This window comes from Mizuhopecten yessoensis, unplaced genomic scaffold, assembly GCF_002113885.1.
Source record: "Mizuhopecten yessoensis strain PY_sf001 unplaced genomic scaffold, ASM211388v2 scaffold465, whole genome shotgun sequence".
Lineage (NCBI taxonomy): Eukaryota > Metazoa > Mollusca > Bivalvia > Pectinida > Pectinidae > Mizuhopecten > Mizuhopecten yessoensis.
In genome coordinates, this window is record NW_018403560.1 from 243,514 (window position 1) to 266,101 (window position 22,588).

Here is a 22,588-nt window from a genome sequence, read left to right on the forward strand (position 1 = left end):
ATTTTAAAAAGTGTGAGAACTGTCAATTTTGACTAAATAATTGATGGAATTAATCGTTATATACAACGTTCTCCTGTGGAAATCAATATCTTATCCATTTTTTCATTTATCTGTATTACAGGTAGTAATTTATATATTCTTTATGTTATGTTCCTACAGTCGTTCTTATTTACTTCCTAGTACTCTGCTGATAAAACGTACATGTACCTATACAAAAATACTATAAATTACTTACTCCTCGGGAAAAAACATCCCGTTCAGTCTCACATTTAAGCATAAATAATCATTTAAAAGTTTGTGAAACTTAAATTCGCCGTCATTGCTGAACACGATTTCACTCGCAACTATAAACCGTGTATCGAAATATAAACAAGCTTGAGTATATTAAATCCTATTTAATATCACTTTGTTTCTGTGTAACGCCTGTCTGCTCTCAACAGGTCTGTTATTTATACGAAAGTATATGGCAATTTATACAGCGTTGGCAAATGAACCTAAACAATGATTAGATAGCGAGCCCAATAAAACAGACAAAAGCCTACCTCTACCTTTCTCTGCCCATTACTTCCTTAGATACTGGTGAATCAGGAAGTGTGTAGAACAGATGATCCGGTGTCAAGAAAGGGGCATCGATCCGTGTGTCATACGCAATACCCGGACACTTTGGGATCATTTAATGACAAGATCTCCAACTCTCTACATGGTGTTGCTTTTTATATTGTGAGTATTGTCTTATAAGGAATGTAAAGTGTGGATTTATGAATATAATATAGATTAGTAAGTAACTAGAACATATAAGTATATGCAATCCTAGATGAAATGCGAATGTCTATTGGAAATGAACTGAAGCTTCTGTGACTGTATTTATTTGTAAGACGTGCCATCATATTTAAATTAGTACGAATTATTCTGACTTTTTATCGACTTTTTTTATATCGGTCTGGCGTCGATTAACGTCAGAACTCCGGCCCTCTATAGCATGCGGGAAATAAGCGACCCGCGCCAGGGTCGCTCTTCTAACTGATATTTCAGAAACAAATCGTCACTTTCATACACATGTCGCACATGGATCGAAAGATCTATTCTTTATGGCCTAGGTGTTATCAATAACATGTTTCAAAGTTCATTACGAACAGTATTTTCCAACGTTTTCTATACCAACCCGTGTTTATAATGGAAATTAGGGCATGAGCTATGTCACATATGACTTGGCGAGATCTCGCGTTACCGAAGGTATTTCCAAAAGTTATGACGTAGGCCGTCGAGATTTTAGCCACGTGCCATTAGAAGGCAGGGCTATCAAAAACAGTAAAAGTAAAACAAAATAAGTTTGAAAAATATGTTTTTAGTGATTGTATTGGTTGTTTGAGGCATGTAATATATGTTCATCTTGTGCATAAAGAATAGATCTTTCGATCCATATGCGACATGTGTATCAAAGCGACGATTTGTTTCGAAAATATCAGTTTGAAGAGCGACCCTGCCGCGGGTCGCTTATTTCCCGCATGTTATAGAGGGCCGGAGTTCTGACGTTAATCGACGCCAGACCGAGATAAAAAAGTCGATTAAACGTCAGAATAGTTCGGACTAATTTAAATGATATTGAGATACTGTACTTTGATATAGCTGTAACTCTGAAATACATAGTTGAGCGTTTAAAACATTGCCTGTTTATATATCTAGATTTTATAAACTCCGTTGTTTAAAACATTTCTTGTTGATAAATCTAGATTTTATTACCTTTATAGAATGGTCATTATGGGAGCTAATCTGTCAAAGAAATTAAGTCGTCGAACAAGACAGAACGAAGAAAGTACCAACTATGAAAAAGAAGAAAATGAAAAAACTAATTTTGAACTACACCATATCAATCATGACTTCGCTTATGAGAGAAATAAATCAAGACAATGTCAAGGTATAAGATTGAGCGCGTATACTTCCATACTGTCGCCCTCCAGTCGGGATAACAAATCGAAATGGTGTGTTCGCCCTAATACTCGAGAAAGGTATGAGCTGAATTCATCCAAGCATCTATGTCTACAATTAGACACACATCAACCAGCCAACTATAATGAAGCAGAATCAGATAGTGAAAATGTACATGTTGAAAACCTACAGAATCGCAATGATTTGGCTTTTAAGCTGAATATACCTCGGCCACAAATAGGTCTACCGTTCAACAAATATCCTTCGAGACAACCGCGGTCAAGTCTTGATTATCAATCACGGTGGTATACGAGCGGTAACACACCAGCAAGGGGCATTGAACAATCCCGGTATCATAATGTTTCGGTGTTTAAGTTCAATATACCACGACCACAAATACATTGTGTAGGTCTACTATTTGACAAATATCCTTCCGGACATGCCCAGTCAAATCTTGATTATCAATCACCGTGCTATACGAGCGGTAACACACCAGCAAGGGACATTGAACAACCCCGGTATCATAATGTTTCGGTGTTTAAGTTCAATATACCACGACCACAATTAGGTCTACCGTTTGACAAATATCCGTCAAGACAACCCCAGTGTGGTCGTGCTTACCAACCAAGACGCCGAAAGGGTGGCAACACACTCAAATGTGACGTAGAACAACATCCGAATCATACTGAGTTTGCGTTTAAGTTAAATATACCACGACCACAACTACATGCAGAACCACCGATTAACAAATGTTTCCAGTTAAGTCGTCGTCGCAAATCAAGACCCCATAAAAGAAGTAACACACCAGGTAAAGACGCTGAAAACGTTAAGCGGCTGAATAACCAAATATGTAACAATGAACAATGGTATAAGGAGCTGTCTCGTGTTAAAGTTTCAAATGAGTCAAGTACACCAACCGACGACATCATCAACCAGAGCCATAACAAAAAAAGCAGTTCAACATATTATTTCGGCAAGGACGCTGGGCAATACCACTCAGCAGATACAAAACATAACTCAAATTGGCAGAGCATCACCGCTTCAAAGAGAACACAAGTAGCGACTACATATTTTGAAAGGAAGAGATTTCTGCATAAACATGTTTTATCTAGAGAGATATATGCATGCCACCAAGACTCCCCACTGATGCTGTTATCTTAGGTAAGAAGATGTTGATGTGTGCAATACGAAAGGTTTACACCCATGTTTTCTTGTTAATTACGATAAGCCTTTCTGGTAGATTTTTTGACGCAATAACTATTTAAAGTTTATACTATTTTGTTCTATCGACCGACAAATAATAGCGCTAATTATCTGAATTAATTGAAAAATCAACATTAAAATGTACTTACAAACCTCATTTTAATATTTTAATTTATTGATTTTCTTTCTTTACTTTAAGAAATCAATTGTTAAAGAGAGCGTAAGTGATGTACGAAGTATACTTTACATAGACATATCTTCACCCATGACCTTATTCCATGGAGATAAGGAACTTCAAGATACAAACGATTTCCAGCTAGCACTTGGGCCTACGTCATATCCTGTCCGACTAGATGTCGTCATTCACCCTTACAAACGCATCCCCAAAAAGAGATTGAAGAAGTTTAATTTGCATGATATAGTAGATGGAGATCTTACTGACGACAGTACAACCATGGTGCAAATGTCTTGTGGCCATGCAACAAGTAAGTTCAGCACTTAACTTAATTCAACATTTTACTGTTGGTTTAAGTTTTTAAGGATAGAGTTGTTTTTTTTTATTTTTATTACTTGAGATATTTCACTTTCTATATGGCAGATGACGCATCTAAAAGGACATTTTCTAGCTAAGAGTAACTTCCCCTATCACGTTTTGCATGTAAGATTTGCAGTCCGTATATTGGATACTGGCTTGTATAGTTCCTGTATTACAACATTGTGAAGTGTAGAATCTGCTATGTATAGGTCAGAAGAACAAATCCTGCATTTTTCTTGTTTTCGTTTTAATTTCTATTTCAAACATTCTTTTTAACAGTTATAATTTCGTAAACAGGATGGCGACAAAAATTCATTCATTCATATTTTGGAGTATTTATTGTGTAAGTCATGAAAATGGCAACATGAAATAGACTGAGAATGTAATTATGAGAATTATGAAATAGTTTATCATTGCATTTCGTATAATTTTACTACATTTTTTCTTAAAATATGAACAATAACAAGATTTTTCCCATTTCGCAAATTATCTTAATTTGTATAAAGCTTTTAGAAGCTACATACAAATGATCTCCAGGTACAAGTAAGCCAGGCATGCAGAAGGTTAAAATGTCACGAAATTAATTCTACTCTTTATTTATACGTATTTGTATAAGTACAAGTAAATGGCTGTGTTGGCAGACAAATCATTTAATGCTTCGTCCTTTTCTGAAAACACTATCAGATATCTTGTGTGTAACAAGAACGGGGCTTGCATCATAAGCACGGGAAGCCTACGTGAACCTGCTACAGCTAAATGATAAGGTGGATGCAGACCTTCCGCGATTGTAATAGACTACAAAACTCTCACATGTATCATAATGTTTCATTTGTTGGTTACTCAACCAAGCTGTTGTCCAAGCCTTTAACTACCATTTTCCTTAAATAAGGGTTACAATCGTATCAAGACACTGCATATACCAGAATTGAAGTAAATGGGGTCTGAAGTTTGTAGAATTCACAGTTTCTTTTTATAAGTTTTGAACATCTTTCATGGAGAGATGTTTTTTTCTATCAAACATTTTACATCTTCTCTCGGTACACTACTACTTTATTCCATACCAAATTAAAGAAATATAATCGTTCTCTCTTTATGGGAGCTTTATCTATAACGAGATGCGAGTGATGATGCAAATAGATGATATATTTTGGAGCAAATATTGTGAAAATAATAACAACGGTTAAATGAAAGAATGAATAAATGAAATTGACTATGAGAATAATAAAATTATGAGAACGAATATTTTTTGTTTGACTATATCTTTGATGAAATGTTTCCTATAGATGTTCCTGGACTGGAAATCAAAGACAATATACTTACTCCTACCTATGACGCTAACATCAACCATCCCTTACTACACAACAAGCATGACTGACTAACCACTAAGCTATATGTAATCGTGATGACTTCGAGTTCCAATCGTGCACTTTCTCTTTCTAGATTTTGACATCCTTTTGTTCCCCACCTAAGGTGTCCACTTGTTGCGGTTGGTTCGATATTCACGTACTTGCCACTTATATCATGTTTTTCATGATAGATATCGAACGGTGACGAACAAACTTTCGATATGTGAGTCTGATGAAAACCATGGACAAGGTTAATTGTTACCATCCTAATACTTTTGTATAGCCCCTTTTGAAATGTTTCCTTGTGTAATGTGAGCTTCTTTTTTTTATTACACTCATGGGTGTGGATTGTGGTTTTGTTGTTGCCATTCCGGTTTCGATTTGACCCAGACTGTCCTTTGTAATTATTTCGTGTATCGAAATTTTAATCAAAAAATACAATTCTACAAACAATTTTTTATATCTATGTAATTATGTTACTCCAAGGTTTCCATAGTTTTACTTGAAAAGTTCTAAGATAAACATGGATATATTGTCATTAATGATTATCTGAATTCATATGTATTTCTTATTTTCAGCACCTGAAAACCTGTATGAGTACTGCTTATCTGAAATACGAAGCAAAAAGGCGGAAGTATTTTGTCTTGTAAAGGATTGTAAACAAGTTTGGAATTACACAGAAATTTTGAGCAAGGCATGTTTATCAGACAGTGAACGTCACCTGTTCGAAGTGAGACTCTCACAAAATTTCTTACTCCTGCAGGAAAATGTATTTGGTTGTCCATCCTGCGGGTTAATGATAGACAATTCTTCGGACTGTAACAAACTGTATTTCCAGTGTTGTTACTGTAAGTCGGGTAAATTCTGTCGCACCTGTCGTCTGCCGATGTGAAAATATTCACTGCTATGGACAAACTCAAGAAACCAACAAAATCCTGGCTAAATGTCGTAGAAAAACCATAGTTGGAGTATCCGGGTGTCCCGTCATACGGGCGTGCCCTACATGCTGCAAATTTATAGAGCATGAAGGAGACTTATGTAAACACATGGACTGTCCTTCATGCGAATGTAGGTTCTGTTGTATCTGTCTATCTGTGAAGACCGGCGACTACTGGATGTGTGGTGGGGCCTTTGACCGCTGTAGTGTTGCCACTGTTCAACACGTCTGACAAGACACCTACACGTATGTCCGTCACTACTGGGTGTGTGATTGAGTATCAGGGTGGTGCCTGTAAAGCACGTGCACGTGTACATCCATCGGACCATTACAATTTGCTTTCCGTTCACCAGTATGTATAAACAGGAATTTTGCTAGTAATTCTAATTCGGACAGTTATTACTTTTTTCAACTACAATCCTTAACAACTTAAGGATGTACTCTTCTGAGGTTTAAATCACGTTGAGGTCTCGTTTTGATCTTTTGTAACGGTGTTTTGTAATATTCAACAAATTATAATCAATTTTAATAGCAAACACGCATCTCAAAAATGTGTCAAAAAACTAGATGCATTCTGTTTATAGAACCTTATTTATTTTACAAGAATTTAAAAAATGACCAATTCGGCAGTCATTTTTAAAATGTGTATTTCTTGCACTTAAAAATGCTCAGTATGATGAAGGAAAATGATATGCAACCAAGTGGAAACCTTTGGTATTTTTTTTTTACATATTTTGTGTATCTGTAGCCCTTTTGATATTTGACCCCGAAAAAGGTGCAAAATAACAAATGATAATGGGACAAAAGAAAGAAGAACACGGTCCCCCAATTTTTATCGCTGTTTAAGAAAGAGAAACACATTTTTTTTGATTCATTAAATATTAAAACAAGTTAAATAGAAGAACATTTCATAACAAGCGTTAAATATGTAAATAATGGTGAAGAAATTAGTATTTTTCATCAAAAATTAAGGGTAACTTAAATCGTTTTTCTAAGTAAGTTCTGAGATTAAGATTATTTGTTTTTACTGCTCTATAATCTAATATCAATTCTGCAAACATTCATATACACGTCTGAATTACACAATTGTAAGACATTGTAAGGAGTTGTTAAAGATTGTTAAAACCGAACAAAAATCACCTAAAATCACATATTATGTTAATTGTAACTTTAGCTGATCATAGCACAAAAACGAAAATACGGACAATTTGTTTTTACTTCTCAGAGGTGTACCTCTATAAGTCAACTCAGTATCTGTAATTAGTGAACTTACTCCTCTCAATATTCTAATCGATTTGCATGTACGCCAAAGACTTGATATCAACATTAAACGTGGTGTTCTGGAGAGGATTCAGAGTAACAACAAATTGTACTGATTTGGAAAAGACTCATGGTCTTTTAGCCAAAGGTCAATCCAAGAACAGAATAATTGAGTGTATTATGATCTATGCTGGTCCTCAGTTCCTGACTGACAAGTTAACTGATACTTGTAACAACTCTCGTAGCAATGGTGTCAATTAGTAATAGCCTTTTCCACAATATGACATTAATAATATCATATGAAATATTTATTCATACAACGATTGTACTGTTAAAACTATTTGACGTCATCCATTTCGTGTATGTTTGTAGTTTTGGCCATTTTCCAGTATGAGGTCATTATTTTGTATTGTTTTGATGTAGCCATAGCGCATAGTGATGAAGTAAAAACGAAATATTTCTTTCATTTGAAAACTTGCTGACAGCATTCAAAACAAAACAAGATTGGTTTGTGTCAATATATGTATACATTAATTTTGTTTAAGGGGGATTTGTAGAGTAAATGTGACATATATAAGTTGCAGTTGGGTACATTTTACAGATTCTGTCAATATATGCAAATATATATAATAAATGATTATTTTTTTATTAAAGTGTACAAACTTTTGTTCAGTACACTGTACATTATGCATATTTCGTTATGAAATATCCTCTACCAAACAAATGGAAGTTTGAACGATACAAGTAGTGTTCACCATTTTCACCCTATGTTACGACATCTTCCTTGCACTAGTTTCACTCACCATCTTTTGTTTATGTAGCTAAGTATTTTGTATCTCTAGTAATTATCTATTATATACAAGTTTTATTCTTTTCCCATTTCGTATTGCAGTCCAGATTAACTTCAGCAATACTTGAATTTTTCCAAAAATCTGTTGTAAACGTGAAATTATCACAAATCATTTTCCAATGTTCCAGATATTTACTGTCTACTATCTACTGTCAAAATGAACGGTACCCACAATGGGACCCTTTTAATATGTATGATGCAGCATTTAAAATTTTGCTATAAAAATGAATGGTATGCATTGCCAATCAAGATTTATATATAGTTTTTATGCATATTTAGCAAATTTCATCTTCCTTCCTGTTAAACATTGGTTATAAACTCAATTGAAATGTTCCAAAAATGAAATGAAATGAAATCCCGGTAACGGTGCGACAACATTAATACCCTATCATGTTTCTAAATATGGAAAAATATACGCTCAAACAAATATGTTAGAGAATAAATTACTGAAATTGGTCAGAAATTGTCAAATCTATTTTTGAAAGGAAGAAAATTATTTTTAATGCTGTCAGTTATTTCATAAACTGACGTATATATGTTCCATTTCGGGTACTCGACCAGCTTAAAAAGTCAATCTGAAACTTTAACAAGCTCTATAAAAGGACACACACGCTGTTTATACCCACGAAATGCAGAAAATGAAGGCCAAAGACATGCACTGTGTCAATACAGTAAAACAAGGTCTTTTAGAGACTATATAGGAAATACAAACATTTTTCTTTAAAAGGTATTCCGTTTTGAATACCCTAACCCTGCACACTTGTTTTCTGTTTCTGACAGGATGGTATAAAAGCTGTTAGTTAATGTAGCCAAGCCAACAATCCATTATAACCAATAGGTCATGTGATATTGTATTACAAAAAGATCAACATGTGTGAGTGAACTAATTGATTTTGATTGTATATATAACTTTGTAAACATTTTATTTTTATTTTCACCAGGTTTTGTCTTAGATATTCCAAACGTACTATCTCTAACAATTTGGACATAAGATATTTACAGTATTGGTGATGAATTTTAAAATCTATATTTCGTAGAAAAACTACTGAAAAACACATACAGAATGTATGAATAATTTGAAAAATAAGACCATAAGATTGTCCTGTTTTGCAATATTTGTTGGTTGCGAGACAAGCCCGATATATCATATACACAGTGAAGTGTAAAGGGAGGTAACAGATTGTAGCCCAATCATCGTTCTGAGTACCAGCCCGATATATCATCTACACGGTGTAGTTATATAATGTGTAAAGCGAGGTAACAGATTGTAGCCCAATCATCGTTCTGAGTACCAGTCCGATATATCATATACACAGTGTAGTTGTGTAGTGTGTAAATGGAGGTAACATATTTACCTATACATATTATATAAAGGAAATCGATGTAATAATATATATAATATACATGATATCAATGTTATACTAATATTATATAAAGGATATCAATGTAATATTATATTATATGCATAATAACAATGTAAGGCGTAATAGGAAACACATCGTTGTATTTTAAGTTGTTACTTCATCTAAACCAGCCTAAGATATATAAAAGCACTGTGATTTCAGGTTTTATTTAATCTAAACCGATAAAATAAATAGACATCAATGAGATATCATGTTGTCATGTTTTCAACACCGACGTCAAATACACAACATCAATTTGATCAAAGGTGATTATTTTATCTACGCCGAAGTAAAACACTTAACAAGAATGTGTTTGAATGATGCATTTTCAATCATCGTTCTGAGTACCAGCCCGATTTATCATCTGCACAGTGTAGTTTTATAATGTGTAAAGGGAGATAACAGATTGTAGCCCAATCAGCGTTCTGAGTACCAGCCCAATATATCATCTACACAGTGTAGTTATATAATGTGTAAATGGAGGTAACAGATTGTAGCCCAATCAGCTGTCTGAGTACCAGGCCGATATATCATCTGCACAGTGTAGTAATATAATGTGTAAATGGAGGTAACAGATTGTAACCCAATCAGCGTTCTGAGTACCAGTCCGATATATCATCTACACAGTGTAGTAATATAATGTGTAAAGGGAGGTAACAGATTGTAGCCCAATCAGCGTTCTGAGTGCCAGCCCGATATATCATCTACACCGTGTAGTAATATAATGTGTAAAGGGAGGTAAGAGATTGTAGCCCAATCATCGTTCTGAGTACCAGCCCGATATATCATCTACACAGTGTAGTAATATAATGTGTAAATGGAGGTAAGAGATTGTAGCCCAATCATCGTTCTGAGTACCAGCCCAATATATCATATACACAGTGTAGTTATATAATGTGTAAATGGAGGTAACAGATTGTAGCCCAATCAGCGGTCTGAGTACCAGGCCGATATATCATCTGCACAGTGTAGTAATATAATGTGTAAATGGAGGTAAGAAATTGTAGCCCAATCATCGTTCTGAGTACCAGCCCAATATATCATCTACACAGTGTAGTTATATAATGTGTAAATGGAGGTAACAGATTGTAGCCCAATCAGCTGTCTGAGTACAAGGCCGATATATCATCTGCACAGTGTAGTAATATAATGTGTAAATGGAGGTAATAGATTGTAGCCCAATCAGCGTTCTGAGTACCAGTCCGATATATCATCTACACAGTGTAGTAATATAATGTGTAAGGGAGGTAACAGATTGTAGCCCAATCAGCGTTCTGAGTGCCAGTCAGATATATCATCTACACCGTGTAGTAATATAATGTGTAAAGGGAGGTAAGAGATTGTAGCCCAATCATCGTTCTGAGTACCAGCCCGATATATCATCTTCACAGTGTAGTAATATAATGTGTAAATGGAGGTAAGAGATTGTAGCCCAATCATCGTTCTGAGTACCAACCCAATATATCATATACACAGTGTAGTTATATAATGTGTAAATGGAGGTAACAGATTGTAGCCCAATCAGCGGTCTGAGTACCAGGCCGATATATCATCTGCACAGTGTAGTAATATAATGTGTAAAGGGAGGTAACAGATTGTAGCCCAATCAGCGTTCTGAGTGCCAGTCAGATATATCATCTACACCGTGTAGTAATATAATGTGTAAATGGAGGTAAGAGATTGGAGCCCAATCATCGTTCTGAGTACCAATCCGATATATCATATACACAGAGTAGTTGTGTAGTGTGGAAATGGGGGTAACATATTTACCTAATTATATCATATAAAGGAAATAGATGTAATAATATATATAATATACATGATATCAATGTTTTAATAATATTATATAAAGGAAATCGATGTAATAATATATAATATACATGATATCATCTGCACAGTGTAGTAATATAATGTGTAAAGAGAGGTAACAGATTGTAACCCAATCATCGTTCTGAGTACCAGTCCGATATATCATATACACAGTGTAGTTGTGTAGTGTGAAAATGGAGGTAACATATTTACCTATTTATATCATATAAAGGAAATCGATGTAATAATATATAATATACATGATATCATTGTTATAATAATATTATATAAAGGATATCAATGTAATAATATATTATATACATAATAACAATGTAAGGCGTAATAGGAAACACATCGTTGTATTTTAAGTTGTTACTTCATCTTAACCAGCCTAAGATATATAAAAGCACTGTGATTTCAGGTTTTATTTAATCTAAACCGATAAAATAAATAGACATCAATGAGATATCATGTTGTTATGTTTTCAACACCGACGTCAAATACACAACATCAATTTGATCAAAGGTGATTATTTTATCTACGCCGAAGTAAAACATTTAACAAGAATGTGTTTGAATGATGCATTTTCAATCAGCGGTCTGAGTACCAGTCCTATATATCATCTGCACAGTGTAGTTTTATAATGTGTAAAGGGAGGTAACAGATTGTAGCCCAATCAGCGGTCTGAGTACCAGTCCTATATATCATATGCACAGTGTAGTTTTATAATGTGTAAAGGAAGGTAACAGATTGTAGCCCAATCATCGTTATGAGTACCAGCACGATATATCATCTTCACAGTGTAGTAATATAATATGTAAAGGGAGGTAACAGATTGAAGCCCAATCAGCGTTCTGAGTGCCAGCCCGATATATCATCTTCACAGTGTAGTAATATAATGTGTAAAGGGAGGTAACAGATTGTAGTGGTGTAGTGTGTAAAGTGAGGTAACATATCGTAGTTGTGTAGTGTGTAAAGGGAGGTAACATATCGTAGTTGTGTAGTGTGTAAAGGGAGGTAACAGAATGTAGTTGTGTAGTGTGTAAAGGGAGGTAGCACAGTGTAGTTGTGTAGTGTGTAAAGGGAGGTAACATATTGTAGTTGTGTATTGTGTAAAGGGAGGTAACACAGTGTAGTTGTGTAGTGTGTAAAGGGAGGTACCACAGTGTAGTTGTGTAGTGTGTAAAGGGCGGTAACAGATTGTTGTTGTGTAGTTTGTAAAGGGAGGTAACAGATTGGAGTTGTGTAGTGTGTAAAGGGAGGTAACAGATTGTAGTTGTGTAGTGTGAAAAGGGAGGTAACAGATTGTAGTTGTGTAGTGTGTAAAGGGAGGTAACAGATTGTAGCTGTGAGTGTGTAAAGGGAGGTAACACAGTGTAGTTGTGTAGTGTGTAAAGAGAGGTAACACAGTGTAGTTGTGTAGTGTGTAAAGGGAGGTAACAGATTGTAGCCTAAAACAACAAATCGAACAATTGTCAAGTGATTCATTTATTCAGAAGGTAATGAACGGTTTTGTAGCTTAGTGCAAACGTACTATTAGCGAACGTTCGTGAAGTGAGCATTATGCCAGGGAATCAGTACAAGCTATACACTTATTTATTGATTAAATTTGAAATTGGATTTCGCATATCAAGGTACATCTCAAAGATTTAATACTGATCCACAGAATAAATATAAAAACGGTCGTTAAATGCATGACAGAATTATTTGTACGTTTGGTGATTGATCTGCCGAACCTGAATATTACACAAAAATGTATCAAGGAATCGGTTAACATTGCGGATATCTTTGAAATCAACCCAGACATCAATGAGAAACACAAAATCATTAGCACTAATTAATGGCGTTAGCTGTCCAGAGCTGGCACTATGCAGTACCGATATGATATTTTTTTAAATCCAAAAGAAACGCAGTTCCAACTCTAGAATCAATAATAATCTTAACAGTTCCAGCCTGTATACGTGTAGTAAATAACAAAGATAATGATTGTAATGTAGCATACAACAGAGTGTAGATCTAAGAGGTTATTTAAAAAATAAATTTACTGTCTTGCGAGATGTAAATGTAGAACTTTCTCTTTCTTGATGTAAAATTTTGTTTCAATGAAAACAAATCGGCTTAAGAACAATTCAGCAAAAATGTAGAAATTCATGAAAAAAAAACCAAGATAGTTCTGAAATGTCAACAGAACTGGACTTTGAACTCGGAATTGTTAAAAAAAAAAGACAGAATATGAACAAAAGAATATCGTACGTGGAGACCCTGGAAAAAAATGACGAGGGGAATAGGACCAGGTGTTCCGGAAGGGTACGCTTCTTTTGTTTCATCGACAACACCCGCCATGAAAATCAATGGCAAATCCAAGTGAAGTCACATCCTTATACTGAGAACTTGGGTAGTGACAACAAAACAGCCTAAAACCATACATTTGTCCACAGTCTTCATCAACCTGCGTTATTGGAAGACCTGCGTTATACGTTTGTGAAATTTAAAGTATTTGCTGAATTGTTGTTACCAGTCCTGATAACCTCATCAATAAAGTCAGCCTCATAGGAAAATAAATCAAGTCGGACAGAGGAGGGTCAAATTGTGTTCCCATAGGAAGCCTAGAGTCTACTTGGAAATCTTGCCATCGAACTCAAGAGAGATATTGTTACTAAGGAACTCTGTCACTCTCTATTTCGTCCTTAGTATATTTCATTTTGTCATTTGTTGAGCTTTCTTGAAAAATAATAATAATGCTCGAAAATAATTGACAACTAAAAATATATATCGTCGTTCGCCTTTCTTCAAGAAGAAAAAAAACTCAATTAAGTCAAATAAAAAGCTAAAAATATATAGGAATATGTGTGATTAATACTTTTGGTCACTGACTGTACAAGCTTAAATGTGCACTGTACTCTACAGACATTGGGATAAATATGGAATAGTTCTAGGACATAGAAGTCGAGTTAGCCACGGCGAAGGAAGGGTCATGTGTGACAAAAAACATCTTCCAACTGCACTGACGCTCGATCGTCTGAGAGTCTAGATTTCATGTCTGGGAACTACCATTATTTTATTCATATTATATTCAATATTTGATTATGATATCATTTTGAAAAGTTATCACTTCGGATATGCAACATATATTCTTCACAGCATCGAAAGAACTAAACGGGTTTAGATCACGATTTTTCGGTGACCTTTGGAATGCTAATTATCCTTGATGTTTGGCCTAGATGTGTCTTCTTGTTCGTATAAGATATCATCAGATGTAATCCAGTCGACAATTACACCACACAACGTCAAGGCTGTGTCTCTGAGTATCCTAATGGATTTCCCAAGCGACGATGGCCTTACGACACCTATCTAGTGTAAAGTCTGACCAACCAATGAGCCCAAAGAGTTCCATCTGTACAATGTATAACAAAGCGAGGGCTACCTCGTGTCTGACCAGGTGACCATTAACACCTGATCCTAGGTAACCATTAAATCGCATACTACAGATTGACTGGTAACACCTACAACAAATTAATGATTTATTGTTCTGCTCTAGCACTTAAGTGATAACCGTAAGGATATATCTAGACATTTCTGGAGAAGCATAAAGATCATCAACAAATTACGACACATTTAGACAAAATATTGCAATTGTAATTGATACTAAAAACAACAAAGCTGGAAAGTCGGTCAGGGCAGCTATAACATTCCTTAAGCGTGGACGTAATCTTCGCATACAGAAAAAAATTGGCAAAAAGTTAATGACCAAGGCGTAATACACAAGTGCAAACCACACCACACCACACTGCACAAGGACAATACACAGCACACTGCACAAGGGCAAAACACACCACAGCACACTGCACAAGGGCAAAACACACCACTGCACACCGCAAAAAGACAAAACACACCACAGCACATCGCATAAGAACAAAACACACCACAGCACACCGCACAAGGACAAAACACACCACACCACAAGGGCAAAACACCCCACTGCACACTGCACAAGGTCACAACACACCACAGCACACGGGTAAAACACAGCACACCTCAAAAGGACAAAGCAAAACCACAGCACACACTGCACAAGGACAAAACACACCACAGCACACCATACAAGGACAAAACACACCAAAGCACACTGCACAAGGGCAAAACACACCACAGCACACTACACAAGCGCGAAACACAGCACAGCACACCGCACAAGGACAATACACACCACAGCACACTGCACAAGGGCAAAACACACCACAGCACAACGCACAAGGGAAAACACACCACAGTACACCGCACAAGGGAAAAACACACCACAGGACACTACACAAGGACAAAATACACCACATCGTCAATACACAAGGACAAAATCTACCAAAGCGTCTTTACACAAGGACAAAATACACTACATCGTCATTACACAATGGCAAAAAATACCAAAGCGTCTTTACACAAGGGCAAAATATACCAAAGCATAATGCACAAGGGCAAAATGCACCACATCGTCATTGAACGATGGCACAAAATACTATGGCATCTCCATACAAGGGCAAGCACACTGCACAAGGGCAAACTATAATATACCACATCGACACTGCACAAGGGCAAAAAATACCATAGCGTCTCTACACAAGGACAAAATATACCATAGTGTCAACATACAATGGAAAATTGGAACTAAGAAATGAAAGTTATTAAGTGTTTTGTCTTTTGAAAATGATTTGCCGTATACCAAAACATCTCTGGGAATTAGAACTGAAATAACCTTAGAGTTACATCTGTTCGCCGTTTCATATCTCATAAATATAAAGCATGTACATAAATGAACTGGAGACAAACGAACGGTCAGGCGTCATAAATGTACAGATGGACAGAAAATTGTTCCTTAAACCTGCAACACTATGACATAATATAGTCAATCCAGCATAGCATGAAAATATTTAATGCGACAATATATGATTTTGCTAAATATAGTCTACCGTAACAAGAGAAAATAACATGTAATTCAAGTCCATATTCCAGGTAAGCTATCAGAATTATACCCCAACGCTCCTGTTACAGTGTCTGTTTCGGTATGTCAGCAATCACCTAGGGACAGTGTTCATGTTTATGTAACTGTGTCTCAGTCATCGATTCACGGGCCATCGCGCTCTCGTAACTATTAACACCAAGCAAATCACAAAAATTCGTCAGCGCAATACACGTAGTGTGTGGTCTAACATACATACAACCACAAAAAGTCGTCAGCGCAATACATGTAGGGTGTGGGTCTGACATACATACAAATCCAACACATGTGAATCTTAGTCGTATATTTGACAGAACTGCATTTCGTGTACCCGAATTGCCAAAATATGATATCGACGTATCCTTATTTTCTAATAGTGTAATACCATTTTTAAAGTACAACTTAAAATTATAATGTAGATAACAGTTATATATAGGACACGTGCGAATTAGTCATGTTGACGTTTACCCTAACTATTGGTTGATGCCTGCCCTATGTACGTTTACCCTAACTATTGGTTGATACCTGCCCTATGTACGTTTACCCTAATTATTGGTTGATGCCTGCCCTATGTACGATTACTCCTACGTTATATTGGTAGCTATATTTGTTTGCGATAACTCAAACATGTGGTTAGTTGTGACACATTAATGTTACGATCGTTCTAGGTTTTGGTTGGTAGCTACCTATGATTGAAAGTGCCCTAACGGTTGGTAGCTACCTATGATTGAGAGTGCCCTAACGGTTGGTAGCTACCTTTGATTGAGAGTGCCCTAACGGTTGGTAGCTACCTATGATTGCAAACACATTTTATTCAGTCTACGATATAACAAGGATTTGGTCATTTGTTTTCAAAAGCACCGGCGTTATCTGAACATGTAGTCAGATTTTTTAAAACACGACTTGCCAACTCATCTAAATTGCCAGGCTCATCTAAAGGTTCAAGTTGAAAAACGTTTCTGTTCAGTATAAAATATCGAGGTTTGTCTCTGCTATTAAACCAGGAACACGTTGTGTTGAAGAATGGCTGCAATGTATCAATATTTATAAGGAAAATACCCTTTTACTATGAATTATTGTTCAAGTTTTACTGTTGTTAACTTAACCAGCAATGTATTAACGTAGTTCTTAAGCAAAACGTGTTAATGATCATATTATTTATCAACTCAGTAAATATAATGGACACCCGTCGGTATTCCTAGATTCTGTATGTGACATATCTACGTCAATGATGTTAGAGTCAATGAAATCAAATACGACAATAATCACCATATCACCATATAATCGTCCCCAGATTGTACCGACGGAGAGGTCACGTGATGCTACAGTACCTATATCACCTGATCTGTCGATAAATGCTGACTAGTGAGTGGTTAATACCCTACTTTCATACCCTATTGGTAAAGTATTGTATGACCCTTTGACCCTTTTACCCTTGGAAGACCACGCATTAGTTAAATATGAATGATCCGTCTATAATACATCTACAAGATGTCAATGTTTCTTAAAACATATTGGTTATAATTTCAACCAGCCAACAATACCACTAAAACAAGATGGCAGGCGGATTATCGTCCTTAGATTCTCTCAGGTTACTCTTTGAGAACAAGGGAGTTTTCTACTTTAAAGACATAACCAACGTTTAACAATCATTTATGGCATAATTTCATTAATCTCCTACACCCTTGAGAAAAATCTTATTCCAAACCCTAGCGACATCACTTACATTAGTCAAAAATAAACTGAATGCACGAAAATGTAAACTTGAGATGATTTTGTCTGTATTGTAATTCTTTTGTCAACAACGCCTCTGTTGTTTGTTTGTTTGTTTATTTGTGTTTAACGGCCCATCGACGGCTGTGGTCATTAAGGGCCATGGTGATTTTTTTGTTTTATTTTTTTTAACAAACATATGAGTAGCGAAGATAAAATCAGGTAAAAAGGTTCATTTTAAAAGCATTCGCATTGTATGTGTAAATAATTAAAATAAAAAGGGGGTTAAACTAATAAAAGAGATAACGAATGGATGATATGGAATATGTGATATATATATAACGTCAAAGAGGGTAAGTTGGGTTAAAAGACATCAGAGTCTATAGAATAGACCGATGTCTTTGAAATAGTTAAATAATGCCTTCGAGTCCACGGAACTGAAAAGAGTTTTCATATCCGGGACTCGAAAGTAGTTATCACGAATGTGTTTAAATCGGAACATTCTATTAAAAAATGTTCCACTGTAAATGGAGTGTCACATGCGTGGCATGAAAGTGGATCTTCTCGTATTAAAAGGTACGAATGAGTAGGATATGTGTGCCCAGTACGGAGTCGAGCATGGACAACTATCTCTCTGCGATCTTTCCTACTTGGAATAGATGTTTTAAGATTCGGTTGTACTTTTAACAGTTTGTTGCTGGTCTCGAGAGACCAGCGTTGCTGCCATTCATTTTGAATGGCTGTACAAATAATAGGTTTAAAATCTGTATATGGTGGTTTGATATTTGTTTCATGCATTTTTTGCTTCCCTGTCAACAAATTCGTTGCCTTTAATTCCGACATGGCTCGGAATCTATGGTAAAGTTATTTTAGACTTTTTTAAGATACGAGATATTCGAAGAGCAAGGTTTTGTATGGGTGTGTTTTTAGGATCTCGTAACTGTAAACTCTGGAGGACAGATAGAGAGTCTGAACAAATGCTTGCCTTTTGAATGCGGTGTTCATCGATATGGTCGAGGGGCAAACCAATGGCGCATGCTTCGGCAGAAAAGATGGAGGCGCCGTCTGGTAGTCGAACTGAAGTGCGAGAATTAGCAGTACAGCAGGCTGCTGCCACTTTCTCACCTTTTTTGGAACCATCGGTGTAAAGTTGTGTATGAGAAGGGTAATTCGAAATACATTCCCGAAAGGAGGATTTGTGTTCTTCGGGTATAACACTTGATTTCCCTCGCACATGTAATGTAAAGTTAAAATCAGGTGTTTGAATGGTCCATGAAGGAACATCAGATATGTTAAATTCAGCTATGTCAGTCAACGTTATGTTGAGTTCTTGCGGGAAATTTGAAATTCGGATACCAAATGTTGACAGAAGTTATGGGTTTTGCATAAATATGTTTTGGTATTTTGGGTTGAATACTTGGTCGAAAGCAGGATTTTTAGGGTTTGATTTTAATTGAGCTGCAAACTGTAATGAAAGTTGTTTCCTTCTGTCATAGAGGGATGGTTCATTCGCTTCCAAGTACAGCTCCAGGGGCTAGACGTAGCCCTTGGTTATGGATTGGGTTTAGCATCTGCAGGTACGAACTGCGCGCCGACCCGTATACCATAGAACCATAATCCAGTATTTTTCGAATAAGTGATCTGTATAGGCGCAAAAGCATTTCACGGTCCGCTCCCCAATAAGTATGAGAAAGGACTCGCCTTAGAAAACTGATCATTCAGATACTTTATATGTGCTATGAAAGAGAGGTTCGAATCTAAAATGAGGCCGAGAAATTTAGTCTGTTCATCAACAGGAATTCTAGTGCCTTCGAGTGTAAGGGTTGGGTCATTGCTTTTCGTTTTTGACAAAAATGCATGCACTCAGTTTTAGATTTAGAGAATTTGAAGACGTTTTCGTCTGCCCAATTTTGTAGTTTGCTTAAACTCTGTTGAAGTTGTCGTTCTATCGTGTGCATGTTCTTAAATCTGTAACAGATCAAGAAGTCATCCACTAATAACGACCATTCTGTTGATTGACAAAGACATTTGACTATATCATTGATTTTAAGACCAAACAGGGTGACTGATAGGATTCCACCCTGTGGGACTCCCATTTCCTGTTTAGACGTTTCAGAAAAAGTTGAACCAACACGGACTTTGAAGTGTCTATCTGATAGGTAATTAGATATAAAATTGGTAAGGTTTCCACGTACGCCAAGGTCGTGAAGCTCTTTCATGATGTCATACTGCCATGTAGCACCATAGGCCTTCTCAAGATCAAATAACACGGCAACAATGTGTTTCTTCTTGGTGAAAGCCTCTCGAATGAATGTCTCGAGTCTGATGAGATGGTCATTTGTCCCTCTTCTGTTTCTAAAACCACTTTTAAGAGGGATATTATATCGTTGGCCTCAGGAAACCAAACCAGTCTTGTGTTTATCATTCGTTCTAAAGTTTTACATACACAACTAGTCAGAAAAATAGGACGATAGTTGTCTGGGTCAGTAGCATCCTTTTCCGGTTTTGGGATAGGTATATTTGTGGAGTTCTTGCACGAATCGGGAATCTTTCTTAGAAGACTGGAATTTTCGGGAGTGGTTTAAAAGGGATGTTTAGCTATGTTGTTTGCGAAAACCCTCGATGAGAAGAATGCCATATCCCAAAGGTTTGACGGACTTTACGTCCCCAGCTATTCCTTTTATACCTTTCCTCAAGAGAAGAGGAGACAATGTTGCAGCTGTTTTCCAGTTGTGGTTGATGACATGACAATGAATTGGGGAAATTTGGTAGTTGAAGGGTTCTTTTCTGTGTGTTTTTCATTACCAATGTGTGGATTTTTATTGGTTCACTATCTGTGTCCCCGCCCATCCCGGAGCCCAACAAGCCTGAAGTGGACACTTATATCAGCGCGGATATCCAGCGCCAAATTGTCAGGGATACACAAAGTAGTATACTCGTAAAAGTAAACATAACGAATATACATATAACCCGTAAGAGTACACTCTCGCGATAGCCACCGCCTTCTTGTGGATAACAAGGACTCGGCGTGACCAGCCGATTGGTGATAGAGGGCCCATAATATCACCACTCGTCTACCCAGAGTCCGAAGCCAAAGTAATATGTTGTAGATTGTCGGATCATGTATCCCTCCTATCCAGAGTTCGTCAGTGATTCCGACCTCTGCTCAACCACCAGGATCTTCCTCCCCCAGGAATACGAGACGCAACCCATGACAAACAGGTTGACTCAAATTGGAGCTACTGCGAAAGCCTTCTGCTACGTTGACGCCCAGTGCGCGACTTGATCACATACGCACTGAGCGCTAAAGTACCAAGTCTCGGACGTGGACCCAGCTTTCATTGAGACCCGCCTCTGTTGAAATTACATGACACATATTTAAAAGTTAACATTATATAGTACCATACTGGACATACAAGTCGATCTGTTCCCTGAATAATAAATAAGCTATTGTGAAAGGAGATTCAACACGAAAAGGATATGTGAGATTTCTCCCCATAAGATAAAGATATCCACACTTTTGGTCTGGGAAATATTAATATATTATTTCTTGGCCTGAGGGTAAGACAAAAAAGCTCAACCAAAGGGGTAAGCTTCTTTAATGTCTAGCCCGAGGCTTTGCCGAGAGCAAGACTTTTAAGAATTTTACCCCGAGGGTTGAGAGTTTTTCTGTCGTGCTCCTAGAGTAGGGAATGATCATTTTCTCCCACATCAAATACAAGTGGTAGTTTTTCAAAATGCAAACGTTTATTTCCTTATTTCAAACAGATCGGAGTCATCCTCCGTGATCACATGTATTGTAAAAGCCAGCGCATGGTAAGATTATATTGATCCATGTTTCTGGTCAGGAAAGGTTTCCCCAGGGTAAAGACAATGGGATCTCCCAGCCATACAAATTGTATGTCGACACGTCAACAGTACATCGACGTCACATCAACAATATAGCAGATCACGGATGATAATTCAATGGATTTGCTGGAGAGTTCTGAAATCAACGCTAGTGTTTTAACCACTACTACGTATTTACGCGATGGGAGGAGAAAAAATCAGCAGTCCCCACCTTCCGAGAAAAACAAAAAAATCTCAAACCCTCTTGGTAATATTATTAAACGTCCTTACCCTTTGGGTTGTGATTTGTTTGTCTTATCCAAAAGTACAAAAAATATCTTTAATGTCAAACTATGAATATTGTGGATATAAACCTCCATAGTAAGAGAAACTACAATTACAAAAAGTGGTATTCTTCCTGATCTAACGTATTTCGTGTATTGGACCTGTGTAGTGGGTTATGCACCACTCGATACGGCACGCTGACATCAACACATGATTTGTGTGGTGACAGACACGTGGAGTAACTCAGCCGGAGAGGTTTATGGTTTCTGATTGAATACTCCAGCTCTATCCTACCATATATTGGCCATATTTTGGTTTTAAACTCTGACATATCTATACAATATTTGTGAATTACCTACAATGAATTGGGCGAAAAAACAACAAGCAATGAGTAATCTAGTGATAGCGCACTTGTCTTAGATCCCTGGTATCATAGTCGACCATTCCGCTGCGACAGGAACTCCGTTTTTAGTCTACAAAGATGTTTCTATTGAATTGGTTCT